This window comes from Cetorhinus maximus, chromosome 6 (assembly GCF_964194155.1).
Source record: "Cetorhinus maximus chromosome 6, sCetMax3.hap1.1, whole genome shotgun sequence".
NCBI classification, from domain to species: Eukaryota; Metazoa; Chordata; class Chondrichthyes; order Lamniformes; family Cetorhinidae; genus Cetorhinus; species Cetorhinus maximus.
Genome location: NC_135884.1, coordinates 59,178,605 through 59,197,913, shown reverse-complemented (window position 1 = coordinate 59,197,913; position 19,309 = coordinate 59,178,605). Strand labels below are relative to the sequence as shown.

The 19,309-nt window shown below is 41.6% G+C and overlaps 1 protein-coding gene across 1 annotated transcript in view; it reads right to left on the bottom strand.

Moving 5' to 3' along the window:
* Positions 1-19,309, bottom strand: part of LOC144682282 (protein bassoon-like) — a 421,222-nt gene that overhangs the window by 123,437 nt on the left and 278,476 nt on the right. The window lies entirely within an intron of this gene.

Sequence of the window (19,309 nt, the reverse complement as noted above, 5' to 3'; positions counted from 1 at the left end):
GCTGAACCCACCAGTGCTAACTTTTCATAGTGGGTGATATCATTCTGCCTCGCTCACTGCCTCTGTCTTTTATCCTTTAAGGTTACAATAGATAAAAGCTTAATCTCTGCTGCTTCCTAGGTTTTCTGGATCAAACACTGATTCATAAATTGCCAACAACCCAGGAATGTGTGAATGGTTACACAACAGTGTATCCTCTGGGTCTCGAATATATCTTTTATTTCTCATTTGTCGCACTTTTAAGTGTTTTCTAAGTATAGGGAGTGACACTCTTGATACTAGGGTTTCAGTCAAGTGTGTCTGCAATTTTTGTACTTTGTCCATTTGGAGAGTCACAATAATCAATGTTGACTTTGCCTAGAGAGAGTATTTTGTGCCATGGGACTGGTAGTTACATGTCTGTCACTAATGCTGAGGACAATTTAAGATGATGGATTACACAACGCCTACTAAATGCACTCAAGTCTATTGATTTAAGGGTGTTTTTATCCTCTCTCATTTTGGACACTAAATAACCAGAGTGACAACACAGAATTGGTGTGGTTTGCAACTAGGTACTTTTCATTAGCAAAGCTGGCAAATGCACTTGAAAGAAAGATTGCTTATTTACAATCCTGCGGTGACCCCGCATCAATTCTCACAGCTACCCCAGTGTTCCAATTCAGAACAGGACCAGACAGGGATGTCCCAATCCTACCTTTTATATAAATAAAGGCAAAATACTGCGGATGCTGGAAATCTGAAATAAAACCAGAAAATTCTGGAAAAACTCAGCAGGTCTGTTTGCATCTGTGGAGAGAGAAACAGAGTTAACTTTTAGAGTCCCTGTGACCCTTCTTCAGAGCTTTGAAGAAGGATCATGTGGACTGGAAATGTTAATTTTATTTCTCTCTCCACAGATGTCAGACCTGCTGAGATTTTCCAGAATTTTCTGGTTTTATTCCTATCTTTTATATACTTTTGCTTGCTTGTCACGGAAACTCTGCCACCCTGGAGAAAAGGAACTGTGAACATAATCTAACCCAGCCCAAAGAGCATTTACACAGGGCTAACTTGGTGAAATTGTTTGTCATAACAATCATGGGTGCGGTCAATAAAATTCACATCATCCTCCTCTAGCTACTTCCGATGCTGTTCATTAAGTTGCCACCCCACCAAACAAATGGCCTGGACAGTCCCATCTCCAAGTCCCTCCAGTTCGGAAATGAGGACTCAAATACTTTGCAAACTCTAAAAATAAGAGGGGGAAATAAGAGGCCTCTTGAATTTCTGCCAGCTCTACTGGGCAACCTGAACCTAAATAATTATGAACTGCTCCCTGAAACACCTCTGGCTGGGAACAGAAGCAGGTCACTCCCTTTCCACCCCACAGAGCTGAACATTCACAAACTCTCAGAACAGAACAGTAGAGAGTCAGCCTTCTCTGTAAAGAATATGTCCACACAACAAACACATGATTTTTCTCCAAGAAAGTGATCAGCCTAGAGACGGCCTGTCCTTATGCAAGGTTTGGGGACAGCTATTAGATCCAGTGAGATCTTCAGAGAACCACAGGCCTTGTGGTTCTCTGAAGATCTCACTGGATCTAATAGCTGTCCCCAAACCTTGCATAATTGGGCACTCTCAATAACATTAATTTCAGGTGAGTTCAGAGTCTTGCACCTAACAGAAGGCAGAACAGAAAGCCTGAGAGTGAGACCTTACTCAAATATTAAGGGAAGAGAATGCATAAAAGGCTTGGAGTCAGACCCTAGGCACCATCACCTTTAGCTGAATGACCAGCTCAACACTGTACGCAGCATATCATACCAAACATAAACGCCACCAGTTTCATCCCTCCATATGTGACTGCTAGAAAATGGTCAAACTCTTACACATATTCTGTCATGCTCCCATACACAGGGTAACTTGCAAAACAGTGCAGATGTTCTCCTCCATGTGCCTACTGCACAGAAACCAAGACCAAACTAATTACTTCAACCCTCTGACATGCAAGCACAGTCAAGCCAAGAATCTCAAACCTATCAATGCACTTCTTCCACAACCAACATGTGTATGTATGTGAATGTATTTTCTTGACATTCTACTAAAAATATCAAAAACAAAAGTGCTTTATAAATATATACATGTATACATATGTAGTTGCAAATGCGAAGTTTGGGACTGTCTCTGGTAAAATGGAGGAATACATAATCCACTTTTTGAAGGCAGCCCGACAATAAGCTTGGTGGCTTGGTTGTCCTTGATTTAAGGACCAGAATAGCTCTAGTTCAATAGCAATTTAGCCACTTACCAATGTAAAGTTGGTGCCATAACTTTGCCCATGACTTGTTTGAGGATTCTGAAATTATATAATCTTGCATCCTATTCTATTTAATGCTTAGTTGTTAAAGGTTAATGGGGGCAGGGGCAGGGGCAGGTTATTTTACTGAGAAGGTGGTGCAGGATGCTCATACCTGTGATAACTGTGGGTAGACTGTTAGTCTCCAAGTCTGTTGTGTTAGGAATGTCAGGTTTTATTCAAAAGTGGCAGATTCTATTTAATACAATGTAGACAGGTGTTCAAGTGATTCCTGTAGTGACATAAAAAGAAATAACCCAATACAGACAGCTGCAGTGACTCAGAGGATAGTTCCTTTTTCTAGAGCAAGCACGACAGTGGACAAATTATACCCTATTAACTGCAGGCTTACCATGTGTGCAATCTCTTTTTCATGTGCTATCACAGGTTGCAAAAAATGATTTTGTGCAAATTTAATGAAGCACATTATGAATCACATGGTGACTCATTACAAATGAGAGAGAGCAGTACCCAGCAACAGCAGTGGGCATCAGTGCTTGACTGTGTACATTTTCAGCACAAATTGATAAAAAGTGTTTCGGGCATTTTTTCCCCTGAAAAATGAGACATTTTCTGATGATTACTTTTGAAGGGAGACAGAAAAAAAATGACTGTCTTATAGTGAATCACGATATGAAACATGAACAATGTCTCAGACTTCATGCTTAATAAAATAAAAATGGTGACAGTGGTTGTCTTTTGACAATGTTGATGGAAATGAAAGAGGAAACAAAGGGAAAGGCTAAAATAATCTTGAATCATAAATCGATCACGATTTTTGAGAAGCACTCTCATGAAGTAGGCAGTGTGCATAAATCAGCAAAGTACCAACAAAATCAACAGAATAATCACAGTCACCACCAAATCCCACACTGGCAGTACATCAGTTCTGAGTCATTGTTGTAGCGAGGACAGTGATCAAGAATATCTTAAGTAGTGAATTTCATCAAGTTTTATCATCTTCTGCCAAATCCATCTTCAGGCACATTGATTATATGTGCACCTTTGCATGGTGTCAAAATGATTTAACAACTGCCTCAGATGAACAAATGTTCACTGTGTGAAGGAGTCAGCCCTGGGACTTGTGAAATACGTGGGTTTGCAAATCTGCCACTGGGATAAGAGGGCCAAATCTAGTGTAAGACTCTTTCATTATCATAGCTTCCACTTAGCTGCATTATGTAGTCTTGGATCCAAAGACATAGTTAAAGCAATAAAAGGATTTATTGATCAAGTGAGATAAAGTAGGGTGGAAGGAGGCGGTCAATCATAAATACTAGCATAGATCATTTGGGCTGAGTGGCCTGCTTCTGCACTGTAAATTCTATGTAATTCGATGCAAGATTCAATATAAGAACACAAGAAGTAGGAGTGGGCCATTTGGCCCCTTGATCCTGCTGTGCCATTCAATAAGATCATGGCTGATCTGATTACATCCATAACTCCACTTTCCTGCCTGTCCCCTATGACCCTCAACACAAGGACACTCATATCCCTCTGAACACCAACATTTAATAGTTCCTCACTAGCATTTTCTCAACAACTGATGTCAGTCTAATAGGCCTGTAGTTCCTCGTTTTCTCTCTCACTCCTTTCTTGAATAGCAGTGTTACATTTGCTACCTTTCAATCCACTGGGACCATTCCAGAAGCTAGGGATTTTTGCAAGTTCAAAACAAATGCATCCATTATCTCTGTATCCACCTCTCATAGAATCCTCAGGGGTTGACTCAGGAAATATTCAAGCTTTTCGTCCCATTAATTTCTCCAGTTATTCGATCCTCCACCCATCAGCTCCTGGAATCCTTATCTATGCCTTTGTCACTTCCAATGCTCCCTTTCACCACTTTCCATTAACTTCAGCTCATCCGAAACTTTGCTGCCTGTATTCAATGCTGTTTCTGGTATGTTTTTGTATTGTTGACAGTTTTAAATTAATTACTGAATAAGATTCCTTGCACCCACTGTGTTTCAAATACTAGAATAATTTTTTTCCTCCTCTGCTAACATTTGCCATTGAGGATAATAATGGATATCTCAGTGACTTAAAAACTAGAGTTTAGTCAAGAGGCTCAGTTGGTTCTATTGATATAATAACAGTTATCCAGTAGCGTTAAAAGTTACACTCTAAGTGAGGGATAGATCATACGATAAACAGTGATAAACTACTTGAGATTTTATAACAGTTGTTAGGTTTCCAAGTTTAGACTGCTGCATGCAGTTTACTCTCAAGTATCCATTATTCTTTATAGAACCACAACTTGCATTAATAGAAAGCACCTTTAATGGAAAGAAACTTCAAATTTACTTCACAGAAGTGTAATCAGACAAAAATGGACACTGAGCGAAAGAATGAGCTATTAGGAGAGATTACAAAAAGCTAGATAAGGGAGATGGGTTTTAAGGAGGGTTTTAAAGGAGGAAAGAGGTGGGGAGGCAGAGAAGTTAAGGAGGAATTAGTTGAAGACATAACCATCGATGGTGAAGAGAAGGGAGGGGAGGATGGACATGAGGCCAGGCACGGAGGAATGTTGAGTTCTGGGAAAAAGTTGTAGGGCTGGAGGAGGTTGCAGAAATTGGAAGGGGTTGGCATATGAGGATGAAAATTATAAACTGGAGACATTGACAAGGATTGGGGGGATGGGCATGTGGGAAGAGCAGCATTGGATGTGCAGGTAGCAAAGTTTTGGATAAGCTGAAATTCATGGAATGTTGTGAATTGGAAGTCAGCCAGAAAAGCATCAGGGGTGACAAAGGCATGGATAAGTATTCCAGCAGCAGATAGGCTGAGGTAGGGCTAGAAGCAGACAATGTTATAGATGTGGAAGCGGGTCATCTTTGTGATGGAGACGACAAAAGCGTCAAAGCTCAGTATGGGCTAAAATAATATTTCAAGATTGCAAACTACTTGGTTCAACATAAAGACAGTGGCTAAGGAGAGGCTGAAATCAGTGGGAAGGGTACAACAATTGTGGCAGGTGCCAAACACAATGGTTTTCATCTTATCAATGTTTTATTTGAAGAAATTGCAGCTCACCCAAGACTGAATTTCACACAAGCTGTCTGACAAAATAAAAACAGTTGAGGGATCAAGAGAGATAATGAAGGAGTAGAACTTAGTGGGAGCAAGAGGTGGATCTCATGGACAAGATCAGCTCAGAGAAGGCATGAGGGAGATAGGTCAGAAATAATAACAACAATAACTTGCATATATAAAGCACCTTTAATGCAGCAAAAATTCCCAAAGCACTCAACAAGAGTTGGCAATACAAAAAAATGACACCAAGCCAGAGAAGGAGAGATCAGGGTAGGTGAGTAAAGCTAGGGATAGATATCAGCTCAAAGGAAAGATTGGTATGATGGAAAGGGAAGGATGTAGAAGAGGTGGCTGAACAGATGATCTTAATCTTCTAAACAGAGAAGTCCATGAGCTTCTTGCACTAAAAACAGAAAATGCTGGAAAAACTCAGCAGGTCTGACAGCATCTGTGGAGAGAGAACGAGTTAACATTTCGAGTCTGTATGACTCTTCTTTAGAGCTCTGAAGAAGAGTCATACAGACTCGAAAAGTTAACTCTGCTTCTCTCTCCACAGATGCTGTCAGACCTGCTGAGCTCTTCCAGCATTTTCTGTTTTATTTCAGACTTCCAGCATTCGCAGTATTTTGTTTTAGCTTCTTGCACTTGTTGGTGGAGCAAGAAAGAAAGACTTGCATTTATATATATTTTCATGACCTCAGGACATTACAAACAATTAAGTACTTTGCAGACAATTAAGTACTTTTGAAGTGTAGCCACAGTTGTAATGTAGGAAACACAGCAGCAAATTTGCTCAGAGCTAAATCCTGCAAACGGCAATATGTCAGTGACCAGATAATCTGTTTAAATTGTGTTGTTTGAAGGACAATTATTGGCCAGGACACTGGAAGATCTTCCCTGTTGCTCTTTCTATAATGTCATGGGATCTTTTACATCTATCCAGGGGGTGGCGGGGGGTAGACAGGCCTTTTGTTTGTTTAATGTCTCTTCTGAAAGGCAGAAACTCCGACAGTGCAACACACCCTCAGTACTCCACTAAAGTATCAGCTTGGATTATGTGTTCAAATCTCTGGAGTGGAGCTCGAACCCAGAGGCAAGAGCGTCATCATTGAGCCTTGGATTGCACCTTGTGGTGGTGACAGTGAAGAGGTGTTTAAGGAGACAGTTGATACCAGAGAAAAGAAGCTGATTAAAACCCTCTATTGGATGGCAACTTGAATTCCCTGCTGAGGTATTTTTAAATTGCACGCTGCAAATGCTTTGAGGTCAGTGCTAGTTTTGATGTGTTTTAATGTTGGCAGCAACCTCCCATGCAGATGCTGAGAGTTAATGGGCATCATACTGTCAATGTGCAATGATGTTCATAATAAAGACTAAATAATTCCAACCTCTGAAAATTTATTGAAGAATAAAGTGGAGTTGATTATCAGGAAATTCTATTGCCAATATATTTCATTTTTTTAAATGTTGCTGATGTAAAATCAGTTTCACTTGAGGAACTGTTAAGGTCCTTGTTGGTAATATAACTATCATGGAAGGTGTGTCTGGTTACCTTTACTACTTTATCCTGTGGTATATTGCTATCTTGTTAGGAAAAAAATTAGAAAGTATCTTCTGTTATACATGCTGACATCACACTTAAATATCACATATTTATACAGTACTGCAAAACATGAAATTTTCTATAATTCATGTTCAGCAACCTGTTGTTTGCAGTCAAATTGATCTTGACCCCAGGCTGCTACAATAGTATTGATTTCTGTACCAATGGAGCCCAGGTACATTTTAATTTAACCCTTTTGAAACATATAAAGATTTATGGCACAGAAGGAGGCCATCATGTCTGTCCTGGCTGAAAAAGGGCTATGCTAATCTAATTCCACTTTCCAGTTCTTGGTCCATAGCCCTGTAAGTTGAAGAACCTCAAGTGGATACCCTAGCGTTCTTTATAAATGCCATGAGTTTCTGCATTTTCCACCCTTTCAGGCAAATGGTGGTCCACTTTCCTTTATTTGAATGTTTGTTGTTTACTCATAGCATATTTTGCACTAGTGTAATCTCCATCACTCAATGAATATGGGACACAAAATATGCAGCTAAATTTTATAATTTAGATGAAATGGTCAAATCTCATAATTTAGTTGGATGGAATTTTGCTTTTGAAGAAAATTACAAACATGACATACAATCTATTGGAATGGTGTCTACGAGCAATCAAGCAAAATCCACCAAATATTGTTATACCTTCTCCACTTACTTCTGGGAACTCCATTACAACTGCAACTTCAGGCAGAAAAGGATAGGCAGGAAAACCTAATTGAAGCCCCCCCGCAAAGTAACTCAAAATTAGATAACGGATGCTACATAAGAAGTTCCCCTCAATGCTTTGGCCATTTCTAGTTTCTGCTCAGTCATCTTTTAATAACACAGCTTAGAACTGGACCTTGCCATATATGCAAACATGATTGCTCACTATCAGTATTCTACCTCATTTTAATATAATGAATTCCAGCTTAAGCGCGTTGTGCCATGCTAATAAAAATCCAACTACAAATGTTTGAATTTTTCAAAGAGAAAATACAGGAGGACTAGTCATGGAGAATATCAGAAAACGGACAAAATAAGTTGCTATTTCAGTAAGGCAATGGATGAGAGAAGTCAAAAGTGAAATGCATTGCCATTGACATAAAGGCAGCTATAATTTATCTCTCCAAAAGAGAAAATGTGACTATTGTGCCTGAGAGCAGGTACAAATCTCACTGGTCATTTATCAAAAAGGAAAGAACCCAGTTCGGAGTGGGGGAAATGGACATTTCAATCAGTCCTTTCACAGGCAATGGATTATCAAAATTTGAAGTTAATACATCTTCACAGAATACTGAGAAGTGGTAAAGCAAGCCTGCTTAAATGAGAAAGCAGCACATACATGGACACAATTACGTCAACAACTCAACATTAAGCTTACAATATCTATGCTGCAAACCATAATTTAGACTGCACAATTTTGGCAACCTTCAATATGCGATCTACAAAAGTGGCGTATTTCTGCCAATAAAAGTCCACAAGAGGCATTTACTTGATAAGTGCAATAACCAGCTGAAAATATGAAAAATGTATCCATGTATCCACAGCCTGAAAATTCACCATCTTATCACCAACTATTCATTGTATAGTAATGGGCAACTGTGTAGCTGCCTCATCTTTTTTTTATATAAATCCTCTCCGCCTTACTTGAAAACAGTGATGTAATACTAAATGCCAACAAAATCTTATAACATTACCCAAGTGCTCATTTTTTATTTGTGACCTGAGATAAACATCACAGGTGTGATATTCAATTGTGGAGAATGTCACAGTTGAGGCAAATCCTAACCCTAATTAATACACATTTCTCAATAAGTCTTTGGTCAACAATCAGCAATGGGAGCTGCAGAGAAAGAGATCCTGAGGCCTATCGTAACTTATTCACTGCTGAAATCAGTTAACTCCATGCAAACCAGTGATCAAAGCTGGAACCTTAAGATTTTGAGAAATTATTTTGTAGTTAATATTGTTTTTCCTATTCTGGCCAATATAGTTCAGTATCACACTGAAGTATATGAAATTGAAAACAAAAACAGAATTACCTGGAAAAACTCAGCAGGTCTGGCAGCATCGGCAGAGAAGAAAAGAGTCAACGTTTCGAGTCCTCATGACCCTTCAACAGAACTGAGTATAGTTGGAGAGGGGTGAAATATAAGCTGGTTTAAGGTGGGGGACGAGGGGGGGTGGAGAGAAGTTGAGGGTGGGGTGGTTGTAGGGACAAGCAAGCAGTGATAGGGGCAGATAATCAAAAGATGTCACAGACAAAAGGATCAAAGAGGTGTTGAAGGTGGTGATATTATCTAAGAAAATGTGCTAATTAAGAATGGATGGCAGGCACTCAAGGTACAGCTTTAGTGGGGGTGGGGTGGAAAGACTGACAAGGTATTAGTTGTAGATTTAAAAATAATGGAAATAGGTGGGAAAAGAAAAATCTATATAAATTATTGAAAAAAACAAAAGGGAGGGGGAAGAAACGGGGTGGGGATGGGGGGAGGGAGTTTAAGATCTAAAGTTGTTGAATTCAATATTCAGCCCGGAAGGCTGTAAAGTGCCTAGTCGGCAGATGAGGTGCTGTTCCTCCAGTTTGCGTTGGGCTTCACTGGAACAATGCAGCAAGCCAAGGACAGACATGTGGGCAAGAGAACAGGGTGGAGTGTTAAAATGGCAAGCGAGAGGGAGGTTTGGGTCTTTCTTGCGGACAGACCGAAGGTGTTCTGCAAAGCGGTCGACCAGTTTGCGTTTGGTCTCTCCAATGTAGAGGAGACCGCATTGGGAGCAACGAATGCAGTAGACTAAGTTAGGGGAAATGCAAGTGAAATGCTGCTTCACTTGAAAAGAGTGTTTGGGCGCTCGGACGGTGAGGAGAGAGGAAGTGAAGGGGCAGGTGTTGCATCTTCTGCGTGGGCATGGGGAGGTGCCATAGGTGGGGGTTGAGGAGCAGGGGGTGATGGAGGAGTGGACCAGGGTGTCCCGGAGGGAACGATCCCTACGGAATGCCGCCAGGGGGGGTGAAGGGAAGATGTGTTTGGTGGTGGCATCATGCTGGAGTTGGCAGAAATGGCATTGGATGATCCTTTGAATGCGGAGGCTGGTGGGGTGATAAGTGAGGACAAGGGGGACCCTATCATGTTTCTGGGAGGGAGGAGAAGGCGTGAGGGCGGATGCGCGGGAGATGGGCCGGACACGGTTGAGGGCCCTGTCAACGACCGTGGGTGGAAAACCTCGGTTAAGGAAGAAGGAGGACATGTCAGAGGAACTGTTTTTGAAGGTAGCGTCGTCAGAACAGATGCGACGGAGGCGAAGGAACTGAGAGAATGGGATGGAGTCCTTACAGGAGGCGGGGTGTGAGGAGCTGTAGTTGAGGTAGCTGTGGGAGTCGGTAGGCTTGTAATGGATATTGGTGGACAGTCTATCATCAGAAATTGAGACAGAGAGGTCAAGGAAAGGAAGGGAAGTGTCAGAGATGGACCATGTGAAAATGATGGAGGGGTGGAGATTGGAAGCAAAATTAATAAATTTTTCCAAGTCCAGATGAGAGCATGAAGCCGCACCGAAGTAATCATCGATGTACCAGAGAAAGAGTTGTGGGAGGGGGCCGGAGTAGGACTGGAACAAGGAATGTTCCACATACCCCATAAAGAGACAGGCATAGCTGGGGCCCATGCGGGTACCCATAGCCACACCTTTTATTTGGAGGAAGTGAGAGGAGTTAAAGGAGAAACTGTTCAGTGTGAGAACAAGTTCAGCCAGACGGAGGAGGGTAGTGGTGGATGGGGATTGTTCGGGCCTCTGTTCAAGGAAGAAGCTAAGGGCCCTCAGACCATCCTGGTGGGGGATGGAGGTTTAGAGGGATTGGACGTCCATGGTGAAGAGGAAGCGGTTGGGGCCAGGGAACTGGAAATTGTTGATGTGACATAAGGTGTCAGAGGAATCACGGATGTAGGTGGGAAGGGAGTGGACAAGGGGAGAGAGAAGGGAGTCAAGATAACGAGAAATGAGTTCCGTGGGGCAGGAACAGGCTGACACGATCGGTCTGCCGGGACAGTCCTGTTTGTGGATTTTGGGTAGGAGGTAGAAGCGGGCCGTCCGAGGTTGGGCAACTATCAGGTTGGAAGCTGTGGGAGGAAGATATCCAGAGGAGATGAGGTCAGTGACAGTCCTGGAAACAATGGCTTGATGTTCAGTGGTGGGGTCGTGGTCCAGGGAGAGGTAGGAGGAAGTGTCTGCGAGTTGACGCTCAGCCTCCGCGAGGTAGATTGACTTGCTTACATATGGGAAACTTTAGGGAGTTATTTTAAGTGACTTACAATAGGGTACAACATGAACAAAAGTCCACTTGCGAACATACCAAATTACAAATTATTGAACAACCAGGCACTCATTGTCCCTGAACCAGGAAGGCTGGGATTATAGCTAAGAAACAGTATATTACTCCATAGCAACCCAAAATGACCAGGGGAGCCTTTCTAAGCTAACATTGAGCCGGGTGCTTGATCTGCTCCACTGAAATATTACACAAATCCATTAGCAACAACCACGCCCCCACCACCGCCCCCACCACCACCCCCACCTCCCCCGACTCCCCAAAACTTTCAACAGAAAACTAAATAATGTGCATAAGCTCCTGACATGTTATAAAGCAGCTTTAGATAATGTGACAATGATTTAGTCTCCCATTGGAGATATGAATTGGATCACAAAACACTGAACTTATTTTTTGGCTGAAAAACAATTTTCCTCTGCCTTCCGAAGCTCCATTTTCCTGTGGCCTTTGCACGGTTGGGGAGGCCTTTGGTGCAAAACACACACACAGACCTTCCTCGAGGGTCCAGGTCCCCTTTGTATGGACATAGGAAAATTGTATTTCCTCCTGCGCACAATTTTAATATGGTGTGGCATATAAATGCCCTTAAAAACAAAAGCAGCTCCTTGGAGAATTTGTGACCACTGGGGAAGCCTGCTGAGGAGCTGGGAACATTCTGTAAAGTAAGTGCAAAATGTTTTTACAGCTTCAAATATTGTTATTGTATGCTGTATTGTAATGTAGATGTGTTTTTAATGCAGTGATTCATCTGCCCTTCAAAGTTAAGTTGACCCTTACCTTCACTACCACTGCGTAAGTGTTGTCATGCATTACAGTACTTATTCCATTGAAGAAAGTGCCATAATTTGGAAAAACATGTAAAAAAAAATCCTGTCAGCCTCTGCTGATATATTTTGTGCTGTGATTTAAATCAATGGACTACTCTGTGTTAAAAAAAAGACCCTGCTTTTGAAAGTAAAAAAAAAATCTCTGCATCTGCTCCTCTCCATTGACTGGCAGGCAATCTACTTTGAAATGGAATTAGGACACCATTCTGTCCTGTCAGTTTCTGGCAATGTAGCTGGAAGTGTTTATTATGATAGCTGTAGCCATTATGAATGCTTAGCTGGGTTTCAAAAGCTAATATTGGCTTTAGCTCAGCAGGTGGTCTATTGATCCAAGAACAACTGAAATTTTTAAGAGCCTGTAATAACAGAATATGCCTTTGAGAAGAATATAGGACTATGCCCCTTAAATGATGCTACTTATTCTTTGCATGCATTTCAGTTTCCATATGAAAAATACCTCTGTATCTCTCCTATCAAATCACTATCATTTTTAATATCTTGATTAGATTACTCCTCAATTAAGGGATTACAACCAAATTTACATCTATCCTTAGGTTTAGTGACCAAAATAGCACTTCACATGGGATCTGACCAAAGCTCTGAATAACTGAAGCATCACCTTCTCACTTTTCCCACTCTCTTTGGATAAAGACCAGCATTTCACTGGCCTTTTTGGTTACTTTTTGTTCCAATGCACTAGCCTTTAGCTACTAATAAATGGCCACTTCAATTCTAGGCCAAGAATTCTAGATCAAGTTTGTGGAACTCTCTTCCTCAGAGAGTGGTAGCAGCACAGTCATTGAATATTTTTAAGGCAGAGGTAGGTAGTCTTGGATTCCCTTGTTAGTGAAGAATCTATCAGGATGATGGTGTTGAGGCCACAAATTAGTCATGATCTTACTGAATGGCAGAGCAGGCTCAAGGGCCCAATGGCCTACTCCTGCTCCTAATTTGTGTGTTCGTATGTGGCTTCTTATTTGCTTACAAACCCAAAAGGCACTTAAAGAATTTTTTTCTGCACCAGTGTGGTTATTTTTTTTCAGTCCTGCATCAATGATAGAGTGCTTGAATTCAGCATTTTATTAGATTGTTTGAGGTTTAATTTCTTTCCAATGATTTTAAAATAATTCCCATTGCTATTGCATGGCTTCTGAGGACTGTACATCATGGAGTGGCTATGTATGATGCATGAGGCACATGGAGAATTGGTGAGGGTGAGGGAACATGAGGTGGAATGGGCGATCTGATGGGAAATGGGTGATCTGAGGAGACATGGTGTGGCATGGGTGATTTGAGGGGGCATGGGGCACTGGATGGGGGGCATGAGGTGTGTGAGGGGTGAGATTTAGGGAGCCTTTAAACTATGTTGGAAGCTGGATTGCTGTGTTGGAGAACTTCTAACCAACCCATCGCTGCATCCAAAATCCTCACGACCTTCATTGCGGCTCACAAAATGCACTGCGAACCCGAACCGTGTGGAAAGACAAAAGTCCTGGGCGAAGTCATACATGTCGGATGCACATTTCAGAAGGCGCAAAAGTGTTCAGGTTGAGTTTTCCCAAGCCCACAGGAAAATCTGGACCCCGGTGTGCAAAGACAAAGGACATATGAAATGCTAAATACTGAGTTGGTAAACAGAAATTTGATTATGAGCTATAACTCGGCAGGTAAGCTAGTGCAAATGTTAGTCCCAACAAAAGCTGCTTCAGGATTCAATTATTTGATCCGAAAATGATTCATTTTCTGAAGTTTAATTTTAAATGTTATTTTATTTTCAGTTCAAAGCCTGTGTGAATTCAGTGTGTCATTTCAGTATTCAATCCTCAGATGCTGCCAGTGGAATTGCTTGAATAGGTATGCAGGTTTTTGCTCTGAGGTTAGGGAGAGCAGAGAATGATTTCTACAAACAACAGTGGAAAATTTATTTCATCAATATCATAGCAAATATTCTATTGCTTCCCATTTCTGCTAATTTGCTTCCCTTCTACACTGAAGGTGTAAACTCGCTGTTAATCACTCTCTGATACGTTGCCACTTGACAATTTTACAAATACAGTTGTGCACCAGTAAACCATTCCACCACAATTTGCGTCACAGTCAAGTCCAATCCTGTCCTTAACTCAACATCCATGCATTTGAGTTTACTGGATAAGAATATTGAGCAGGAACTTTAGTTGACTCCTCTCCCTCCCCTAGTCTCAAGCACCAAGGCTAATTATAACCCTTTATTGCCAACTTATTTATAACAGCACAAACCAGAGATCAAGCCTGTCCTTCCTAGACTGAATGGTTGCAACTAGCTGTGCCACGAGGAGAGTTCACAATAGTAAACATTGTAAGATGCAGAATGAATATTAACAACTTGTATTTATATGGCACTTATAACATATCAAAATATCCATATGTGCTTCAGAGGAGCATTATTAAGCAAAACTTTACACCAAGCAATATGATAGTAGGGCATATAGCTAAAAGCTTGGTCAAAGAGGTGTGCACTTTAAAGGAGGAAAGAAGGCAGAGAAGTGGAGAGATTTAGGGAATTCCAGAGCTGAGGGCTTAGGCAGCTGAAAGGGTGGCCATCAATGCTGCAGCAATTAAAATCTTAAAAGGTCAGAATTAGAGAAGAGCAGATATTTAGCAAAGAAAATAAACCATCAAAATTTTACCAAGAAAAAAGGCTAAAGTGTAAAATAGTTATTAATATCTACAGAATAAATTACTGAGCCCTTTCAAAGACTATAAAAGATGTAGCTAGATTTTGCTGTTACTCGAAGAATTATTCTGTGATCATTTGGTTCCCTTAAAGGGGGGAATAATTCGAGAGGTTTACAATCTACCCGAGTAGATACTGATCTTTATCTGCATCTTGTTCTTCGCTGGTGTCAGTATCACTTTCCATTTGAATACAGCAAGTATCCTGTACTTACTGAAGGTAAACCTTAGTTTATGAATGGTCATCTGAACATTTCAAGACCAATGATGCAAACTGCAAGTATAATTCTCTTGCCTGATGTTCTAGATTTTTGCATTTCAATTTAAATTATATCAATTAATTTTGCACCCATTAAGGTGAGTGATCTCAGTAGTGGATAGCACAATCAATAATTTTTCTGACATCATCACTTGTCAACAGCAAGGATTCAAAGGTGCAGATTTCTGCTTCCTCCGCACATCCCCAACAATGTGTCTGTCTCATCACCAACTTTGAAAGTGCCCCCCATACTGTACAAAATAATTTTTCCACTTCCCACAGGTTCCAAAAGGTAGCTAATTTTGGGCTAACTGATCCCAAAGTAGGTATAGCTTTGTGTCATGGACTTGCACACACTAGGAATTGCATTAAGACTGCTAAAGCTTATTTTGTTTGGGGCCCTTACTGAAAGGAATGATTTCTATTCAATTAGTCTCGGCTGTACTTGAACCCAAGCCCCAAAAGTAAAAGGGTAGCATCAAACTGCCTGCACCATACTGCACTCCTAAGTCCTCTCTGCATAAATTACATCCCCCCTTTCTACCCTTTGTTTTGGCCTACATGCTGTACTCAGCTAAGACTCACATAGCTTTCCCACCTGCTCTGAAGTGATAGTTAGAGGGCAGTCCTGGGTGATTTTTCTCTTTTAATTTATCGTCATTATGGAAAGTGCCTGACCCTCTCTTGTTGTCTTCTTATGTCCTCAGGATGTTCGCAAAGCTGTATTTATGACCATCCCTAACTACAGAGGTAGTGATGGGAAACCCTCTATTTAAACAGCCGCAACCCTTATATTAATGCTATTCCCATAATTGTTTTTTGAAACAATGAAGCTTTTTATCCCTGATACTTTAATACGTTCTGCCACATAAATGCAAAAAATCTAGAAAATACGCAGCTGCTTCTTTTGAGTTCCTGGGCGTGTGGTGTCACAAAATGTCAGAGCTTGTCAAACTGCGCACCTGGTATGGGTGGGATAGTGTGGGATGGGAGGACAACACACAAAAATTCATAAATAGAAGAATGGAATTTATCTGTGCATTGCATCCCATGTGACATTAGTCTAAAGTATACATGTGTCTCTTTAAGTCACGATGTAGTAGGTGATAAACTGAAGACCCTACTATAGGGCATCATTCAAGGATGGAAAGAGTGATAGAAACGACTAGGTTAAATCAGGAACTGGACAGAACTGGAAAACAAAGTCTGGCATGACAACTGATCCAATCCTGCCAGTTTCTCTTTGAGTGAATAAGGTTAAAACAACACCCCCAGATTTGAAAAAGATTATTTAGATGAGGAAAGAAAAAGGAGTGGTATGATTTGGAAGTCCTGGGCAGGAACAAGTTAGAGTGGACCAACCGTGTGATGAGAAAATAAAGGGACTTTACACGATGTTGCAACCCACAACAAACCTTGCAGATTTCCGTATGTACGCCATGTAGTTTCACTTGCTACCCAAATACCGCAGGTCTGTATTAAAGTCCTGTAAACAGTGAAAAGTCCTTAGTGGATCTCAGCAAAGGCAGATCATTCTCTTCTAGCAATAGCTTCTTGCTTTAACATGAGGCATGGACAACCAGTACTATGCCGAAAACAGAACTCAATACCTATTGTTCTAGTTCTTACAATGTAGCTTTTATTGTGCAACTAATGTATGTAATAAGAGTAGTGGAAAATTGCATCTGTCTGATTTGAAGACTGAATTTTTTTTTTCATTCATTCTCGGGGTGTGGGCTTCGCTGGCTGGGCCAGCATTTATTGCCCATCCCTAATTGCCCTGGAGGTGGTGGTGAGCTGCCTTCTTGAACCGCTGCAGTCCACATGGTGTAGGTGCACCCACAATGCTGATAGGAAGGGAATTCCAGGATTTTGACCCAGCAACAGTGAAGGAACGGCGATATATTTCCAAGTCAGGATGGTGAGTGACTTGGAGGGGAACTTCTAGGTGGTGGTGTCCCCATCTATCTGCTGCCTTTGTCTTTCTAGATGGTAGTGGTTGTGGGTTTGGAAGGAGCTGTCAAAGGAGCCTTGATGAATTCCTGCAGTGCATCCTGTAGATGGTACACACTGCTGTTACTGCGTGTCAGTGGTGGAGGGAGTGAATGTGGTGCCAATCAAGCAGGCTGCTTTTTTCTGGATGGTGTCAAGTTTATTGAATGTTGTGGGAGCTGTACTCATCCAGGGAAGAGAGGAGTATTCCATCGCACTCCTGACTTGTGCCTTTTAGGTGGTGGACAGGCTTTGGGGAGCCAGGAGGCGAGTTACTCGTCACAGGATTCCTAGCATCTAACCTGCTCTCGTAGTCACAGTCCAATGGTTAGTCCAGTTCAGTTTCTGGTCAATGGTAAGCCCGAGGATGTTGATAGTGGGGGATTCAGTGATGGTAATGCCATTGAACATCAAGGGGCGATGGTTGGATTCTCTCTTGTTGGAGATGGTCATTGCCCGACACTTGTGTGATGCAAATGTTACTTGCCACTTGTTAGCCCAAGCCTGGATATTGTCCAGGTCTTGCTGCAAGAATCTCTGCAATTTCTTTTAGGCACCACTTCATCTTATTGCATTCAAGACTATCATCGACTTCGGGCTTTATTTTTTCAGAATTACATTTTATTGCATTGTATATCAACTGAATGCACCCTAGGGTTGAAACCATGAACATGACTGGCAGAAACCAAAGTCAGGTGACAGGGAAGAAAATACTCGTGTGCCTCTTGCTAAATTAACTCTCATTAGAATGGCATCATGGTTAAGATCTGCTTCATGCTCCAATATATGAGAATGTGCTTTATATTTGGATTATTACTTTCTGGAATTTTGATTGCAAAAATGAGTGAAGGTGTAGATTTCTATTCACTTTAGTTTATGTGGGATTTAGGCGTTGAACATACTGGTGGCGGAAGTGATAGCTTTAGACATTCAGGAACATCAACTGGACATGAACCGGGGATTGACAAGCAGCAGGGTTCTGCTCTTAGTTTCAATGACTGTCCATGGTTGTCAGGCAATGGTAAGCAGAAAGACTTCAAACAGTTCTTACCATAGTTCTTTGTTTTCAAGTTTGTACTCTTTTTAAGCACTTAGATTCTCATGAATCTTTTTGTAAAACAAATGCAAAAATTAATAAATATCCTATTACTGGATGAGTGGGTTTTCCAACAGGAATCCCCTACCTGGTGCATTTAGAAGTTGCCAAGGAATCTCGACTTGCCTGATTTCTGAGCAGAGGCTAGCAATTACAAGTCCAAGCATTCCCTGGGAGTTTCCACACATGTGCGAATCGGTAGTGGGCTGTGCATGCGCAATCCAGCATTTGAGAGCTTTGGGTTGGGGACAAGTGCTCAGGGTGACTGTATGGGGAAAAAAAGCACGTAACCTGATCATGGGACCCAGGAGTGGGGCACTATAACAGAGAGGAGTCCTGGGGCAAGGGACTGGAAAGGAACCGAAGAAGGAACCCAGAGAGGAAACCCAGGGAGAGGGGACAGGAACAGGAACAGGTCCCAGAGTGGGAGAGAGAACCAGGGAAGGAGCCATCGTGAGCAGGAGACCACCGGTAGGAACCATCAGGGAGAGGAGCAAACAAACAGGCTCCAAGTAATAAATGTGCTGCATTTGGCAGACTTCAAGTCATGAGGGCTTGGGGGAACTGAAAAGGCAGCGTAAAATGGGTGACTCCGTGATGCAGACTGTTCAGGCAAAGGTAATCCTTTGGAGCAGTGGTGTCCTCTCGGCATGGCTGAAGAGCTGGAGTTGTGCTCATAAATTGATGCTGGACTGCAGACTTAGAAATCCAGAGGAACGTAGTCTTAGGAGACAAGATTGAAACCCTGGGAGGTAATCCGTCATTGAGGTAGTCCAAGTCAGAGCGACTTTGGAGGGAATTCCAAGGCTAGATCTTCGAAAGGGAAGAGTGAATGCAATCCTTCATAAGGGAGACAGAGTTTCAATGAGATTTATTGACTCACAGTGTTTACTGACATCTGTGTGGACTGCTGAGAAATCCGTGGGATCTGTCTTGCCCACATCTGCCATTTATTGTACAGTGTGATGCGGTCAACCACAGTTTGCCTGTTAATTCACACTTACATCATGTTATTCCAGAAAGTTAGAGTATAAAATAGATATTGCAAATTGTTTTATCTTTCTGACCTTGTATAGTAAAGTTGATTTTATTTTCTCAAATACCGTGGAATCTTGAGACTTTGTTCTCTTAGCAAGTA